This window comes from Musca vetustissima, unplaced genomic scaffold (assembly GCF_032173495.1).
Source record: "Musca vetustissima isolate MV318-11 ecotype Yass unplaced genomic scaffold, APGP_CSIRO_Mvet_v1 utg4709, whole genome shotgun sequence".
NCBI lineage: Eukaryota > Metazoa > Arthropoda > Insecta > Diptera > Muscidae > Musca > Musca vetustissima.
Window position 1 is genome coordinate 426,442 of NW_026888605.1, and position 7,111 is coordinate 433,552.

General features: G+C 35.5%; 2 protein-coding genes across 2 annotated transcripts in view; one reads left to right on the top strand and one right to left on the bottom strand.

Annotated features, from left to right (window-relative positions):
* Nucleotides 1-7,111, bottom strand: part of LOC133336442 (protein wech) — a 199,589-nt gene that overhangs the window by 91,150 nt on the left and 101,328 nt on the right. The gene's annotated exons all lie outside the window — the stretch shown is intronic.
* The window catches only part of LOC133336463 (protein seele), a 162,416-nt gene that overhangs the window by 39,397 nt on the left and 115,908 nt on the right, over nt 1-7,111 (top strand). The gene's annotated exons all lie outside the window — the stretch shown is intronic.

A 7,111-nucleotide genomic window follows, 5' to 3' on the forward strand; every position in this document is an offset into this window, starting at 1 on the left:
TGGGAAGAATTGCCTCTGAATGAGAAACCGAAGTATAACTTTAGACCGTTATAACACAATACCAACTATTGGGTCAGAATTAACATATCAAATTACAGCCAAATACGTACCGAACCTTCATAAACTAACGAATAATAGGGTAGTTTAGGGGATTTTGATAAAAATGGGGCTATATCAAAATGTGGACATTTATTCTGGCTTAGCATGCCACAGAGTGTGTTTTATTTCTCGAGAAAAGATATCAAACTGTCTAATTTCTTCTATTTTAAACATTTATTCCAACTACTTCTTAAAAACACTGTGCGTTGATTGCTGATGTTCGCCGAGCTTATTTTCATTTTCTATGGAATGTTAAAATATTTTTTTTATCGTTTTCTTATTTTCAATTTAAACGTTTGTTTGGGTTCGGTGGAAAATATTCAATAGAGGAGTCCCCTTTCTAATTTGAGTGTGTGTGTGTGTGTTGAAGACCTGGTGGACTATTTAATCGGAAAACAATACTCAAACATAGATCGGTCAGCAACCAAAAACCCCGCAGCAGCAACAGTTCTATAAAGTGTGACAATAGTGGTACTAAAAATATAACATCAACAACAACAACAAAAGAAACGCTCACGTTCTATTCCTTGTCTTCGTCATCATCGTAAAATCGAATGCATTTCACATTTATTTTTAAAATAGCCACCATCACAACAACAACAACAACAACTACTACTACTGAGGAATTTCATTTGTAGCATTCTCTTCAATATATTATTTGACAATCAATCTGACAAATTTATGTAAGTGGAGGAAAACAACAACAAAAAACGAATCTTTGATAGCAATGCATTTACTTCGGCATCACAGAACTTCGAAGGGGGATATGGGAATGGTGCTACTCTTCGTTTGTAACACATTTTGTTCGACACATTTTCAATTTGTGGAATGTTGAATTTTTTATTGATTAAATCAAATGGGACCAGGGTTCCTTCTTGTCTTATCTTCACTTATTGTTTTTGTTTTTCTTTTCAAATGCCACTGCTTCCCGACCATGGGCCGTGACATTACAACACATTTGTTTATCTAAACACAAAACTTCATGAATTTCATTTGAAGCCACTCATAAATTTATTGTTATCTGCCACGGGAACATTGTCATTGCGGATGGCAAAACAAAACAGAGAAAAGGGGAACTCTCTGACACACCGAGGAGAACTACCTTCCAAAATTTATTCATCTTTCGTTGCGTCAACGGAACGGAACGTCGGAACGGCTGAACAGGAGTCGGAAGCATATTCTTTCCTTGCCAAGATGTCATTGCTTGTTTCGATTGTTGTGTCCACAACAACATCTGTCATTTGTATCCTTGTCGTTGTTGTACATCATGCCAATAACATTCGAAAAAAACAAAAATATATTCCAAAAGGTTGTACCGAAGAAAAACAAAAACTCCTTCTGTTTGATATAGTAGAGCAGGTCGCACAACGCAACTCAACACCACACCACACAACATCTACAGCACATCAAGTCAAGTCTAACAGATAAACTGCAAATTTGCTCACTCCATCGCCACTTGCTATGTTGGCAGAAGGGTTCGGTTGTGACCAGAGGAGTAGAACTTATTAAAAAGCGATAAACTCAGTCATTTGCGAATTGTTGAACACCTTGACGACGTACAACCTGGGCACCAAGGTTTCAGCCATACTCTCTCACACACATACACTCAGTTGCATACACTACCACTGGTGACATCCAATATATATGAACAAGTGCAATAGTTTTCTGAGTCCGGAGAGTATAGGACAGGTACAGTAATAACATGTTAATACGGATATAGCTCAAAATGGGAGAGTTGCCGAATATATCGTGAAGGAAATCAATATAGATTTTCGGTCTAATATAGCATTTTTTGGTCTAAAATTTGATGAAAAAATCTACATAATGTAATTCAGATATCACAGTACCAGAAGTAATTGAAATATGGTAGTTATTTGTAACGTGATAAAAGTCACATACATATAGTAACATCTACAATCGCTCCATCCGCCATAGCAACGAATTCGCATGACGTCCCCAAGAGTATCTATAACGAAAGCATTTACATTTCTCCGCGACTTCTACCACTACCATATAATTCTCATTAACGTTGTTACACCGCAAACATAAGTATTTCATTTTAATCCACTGAGGGGAGCTTGCCATTGCACGGGCTTACTATAAAATGAATAAAAAAATTCATTTCAAATACGCAATATTCGTACATAAATACATACACACAGATGCTTCGGCTTACTGTTCAACACAGAGGATTCGGCTTTCTGCTTAAGTCACCTTTGGCGATCATCGTGCTGACTCCCGGCAACCATCGTTCCGCATCACAGTTAAAACATCGTAGCCGCTCCCGATAATCATTAATATATTAAGCCACTCGAAATCAATTATTTTTCGAAATCAGTCAGCAGATTTAACCCTCAAAGGGAGAAACTAGTCTTTCTTATATATTAGTTCTCAGTTGATAGTAATACATTTTTTGATCAGTATAAGTCTAGAGGTAAGTCTAGGTCGCGGATATTTTAAAATTTTTATCGTAAAGAGTTCAAGGGATTCTAATAAAGACTCACCGAAACTATTCTATTTAAAAGGATATTCTGTTGCGTTGGCGTTTTTTTGTCATCTGCCCATAGGAGAAAGTCTATGTAAGCGTCCCACTTGAATTTCGGAAGTCCCCATTTATGGAAGTATTGAGTTCTTCTTTACATTTTTGTAATTGATCGCTTCATTTGCTTCAAATTGATACCCACATTGTTTTAGTGAATTTTACAAGGCATGAAAAAAATGAAAGGGTCTAAAAGAACAAAATATCGTTGTAATAAGGACCCTTAGGACTATAAAAATATGATATTGGAATTGTTATCGGTATTTTATAACTGGGGGAATGAACTCAAAGACATAAAAGTATAAAGATACGACAATCAATACGTCAACAATTTCCAATAGATGGCTTTTCCTCTGTTGTTACGACATCATAACAACAGAACAAACAATATTAAACGTTTTAAACGCTATATCGCAAGCTTATAAAATAAAAGCATATTTTTTGAGTACAGATCTCTAATTTTATTTAAATTTTATACACACATTATCGCGTATTTCCGTTTTTATTGTTAACATGTCTCTGTTATGCCTGATTCCCCCTGGATATTTTTTCATAAACTATTTTGTCAAAATGCATTTTGTCGAGTCTTTACGGTTTCTATGTCTTTGATGAACTCTGATACCCTGAGTTCTTCAAGGGCATACAAGTTTAAATACAGGTCAATGATTTGATATAGCTGTCAGGTGTAGGTCCCGTCCTCTTCGAGGTATTTTGAAGGTCCTAGGAGCATTTTCCAAATTAACACGAGCTGCGATAGCGTGGTCATGATCACATTCATAAGACGATCAATAACTCATCTGGTGTGAACATCTGCAACGCTGAAAGGTTTGTCCCATAATTATCCTATAAAGGTTCAGCCGCATTTGAGAGATTTTGACCGCAAGAGGTCGTAATTTGCCTTGAGCGTTATTAAAATTCAACAGAATTTTAATACCGCTAAATTTTTTGTCATTGCAGATTCTTTGCATTTAACACACGCATTTTCGCATATAATTTCCGATATAAGTTCATGTTTTGTCAAATATGGTCTAAAAAGGTCCCGTACTATTTCAGGTATTTTGAAGGCCTTTGGCACATTTTTCAACCAAAAAGGCTGTAATTTGGAGTTCTAAATTCTAGGAGGGGAACATTGTAAATAAAGGTCGACGTTTTAACAAAGTCCAGCTATTATGTTCCGTCGCCAAATTCGGTATTTTGATTAAAACAATTCTTCGTTTAACATTTTTAATTCAGGTCGCATTTGAGGTGTTTTGGCGGTCGAAAATGAGCCTATATTTTCGAAATAATGTTTCTGTAATTTGCCATTCCGGGTTCTTAGTGGGTAAAAAATCTTCGTTTTGAATATAGAACCGTGTTTTGATTTAATAATTCCGCCAGGATATTTTATGATATTTTGAAGGTTTTAGTCTTTTTCGTGAGCCTGCAATTTGGCATTATCTCCTTATCATGATTAAGAAATCTGTACAAAAGATAGATCTGTACTATATATTTTTTATTTGATAATACAATTATGGCAGGTTCTACTGTAAACTAGCACACACACACACACTTACTCGGCCAGGAAGAAAAACCTGCACACAAAAAGACATGAGCATACAACAAAAACCCATTGAACTGTAGGGTTTTTTATGCACTCTTCTACAATGTTTAGCCATTCATCTCATCCCGTCCATATATTCATCAATTTTTATGGATGGGTATGGGATGGGTACTACTGCGTTACTCTTTCCTGCCTTGTAGCTTCGTCGATGAACTATACGAAATAAATATTGAATTCCCATGTTCGGTTGTTGCCATGGATTTGTATATTTTTTTTCACTTTACCACAGCCCAAGTCAGGTATTACCCCGGACGGTGACTTAGTCACACATGGTTTTCTTTTTTTGCAAAGAACAAATGGTAGGAATTGTAATAAATTCAAAAAAAGTTTCGGTGTTCACTTGCTAAAGCGATCATCATTGCCAGGGATGGTCGGTGATGTTAAGAAGTTTTTGACATGAGTGACGGCTGTAACAATGAATTGAATGAAGATGGGAGATTGTAACCAGGGGCTACGTGGTTCCATTATGCGGATGGTTGAATCATAATACTTGACATTGCTATGACATTTGACTTTGATGCATATTAATATGATGACCTGGTTTTTTGTGTTTGCTTCTTCGCGTGGCATATTAAATTAATAAATGTTATACGTTGACTTTGGAAGTTGTGTCTTTACTTTGACCACCTCCATTTTTCGAGTGTATAGCCCTTTTGACTACAAAAAATTACTTGAATGAAGCATTCCATCAATACTCAATAAACTCCAAATTAATTCTTAACTAATATTGTATATTTGAGAATCCATTCACATTCATTTCGAACTCGATCAACAGCAGGAGTCGCAACGTCTCTCCAGCCTCCATTCCAGCGCCTACCACCGAAGTTTGTTTAATTCATGAGTTTGCGTGAAAAGCTCAACACAGTTTATGAAAAACGATCTGTGAGACTACATTTGGTTCTCGGCATTCAGCTGGTCATCTTGGTTTAGTGTTTTTGTTGTTGTTATTGCGATTTTTTCTGTTTTCTCCTTAAACGATGGTCATCAATGTTGTTGTGTTCTTTCTTGTTCGTCTGTTGTTGTTTAAAGCGTAAAATGTACCTCCATCTGTGTCTCTTGTTGCGTGAGATAAAATAAATGAAGGTGTCCACATTGGAGCGGTTTAACGAACAAACCACCAGCGCTGTATTATCGTCTATGGATGTTATGAATATAAATGTAAGCCGGATTGAAAATCAAAACTACAGGAACGACAAAAAATTAAGAACTAATGACTACTGTTAGTCTCAATCGTCAATTGAAAAAAGAAAGGAGGTGGGTTGGTATGGGCATTTTTGGGGACAATGTTTGTGTTGTGTTCACTGGTATAGTATTCGAAAACCTATTCTTCTTAGATGACATTATTGGCAATTTAAAACCACAATGTATTCTTCATAGGCTCTTTTCGATTGACAAATTGAATATCTCCTAAAATCTTCCATAGAAATCTGGAAGGTCTTTCTCATAGAATTCTATATAATTTTCGAAAAAATTCCTAAGGTCAGATGTTACTTTTGTCAAAGACTAAAATATCACTTTTTAGAAGATCAGAAAGACTTTCACATAAAACAGCAAAAGGTCTTCTCCATTGAAAGCCAACAGATATCCTTCATGGATGCCAGAGGCTATTGTGTTAAAATACAATCGAAATCGACGACCAAGGGTCCAGCAAAATCGGTCGCTATAAGCGTTATATCGTTATAAATGACAGGTACTTTCCATTAAAAACCAACAGGCCATCGAGAATGTCATCCTCATAGAATATCAGAAAGATAACCAAATTGTATTTTTTAAGACCAAAACGTATTCTTATAGTAGTCAAAAATGCATTTCTTAATGCATGAAAGGAGAGAAATAACTAGAAATTATTTCTCATAGAAAACTAGGAGAATGTTATGTACAGATAGCATTTGGTATGGAAGACCAACATGAAATCTTATTCTGTTATAAAAAACCGGGAAAAAAAATCGGACATCAACCTCATTACAGTTTCTCGTTTTAGAAGACCAGGAGGTCATCACCATAGGAGACCGGTCTTTCTGATAAAAAATATAATTTACATAGAAGAAGAAAATGCTCTCCTTTAAGACTGAAGACAAGAATAAGTTTTTTATATAGAAAAATAAAATTTTTATTAGTTGAAGACCAGAACGTCTACTCCTAGTAAAACAGGTAGTCTTCAGAAGGACTTCTCGTATGATTTCTCTTAGAGGAAATTGAACGATGTTTCCACAGAAAATCTAAAGTTATGAACGGCAATTCACATTGTGATTTAGGTCCCTGAGTAATTTATGGGTGCTAAATTAACACGTGAACCGTTTATATTAATAAAATTCCCAAAATTCTTATAACACCCTCGTCTTGTGACAACAATGACTACTGTTGTCGCCCCAGTAATCATCCCGGTATGATTCCGAGGATACATTATATCTGACAATCTTGTTTACAGTTGTCATTAATTATGCATCTTTGGAATAGACAGTCGAACAGCAAACGTGGAGTGCCCGACTACGTCTTCCTCTTCCACGACAAAATGGGAAACAACGGCCACTGAAGCTAAAAAATAAAACCAGAGATAATAAATAATCAGTTGTGTAGCATCAGGCGCCTGCGCTAATGATGCGCCACACAAAAACCAACAACAACAAAATCGACAATCAAATGGGAATTAAAGTTCTGTGACGTTGTTGTGATTTCTGATCGATAAGGCCACAGAAGAAGTTTCCACACGATTTTTAACTCCCCAAGGTAGACATTTCCAGATGATGTAATATTTGATATTAGACATAAAAATAAAACGCAAAATATTATTTTTTTTTTCAATATTGGATTTAAATTTTTGTTTTATATATTTTTTGTAATTTCTGTTGTTTTTTATCATTTATTTATTTGTT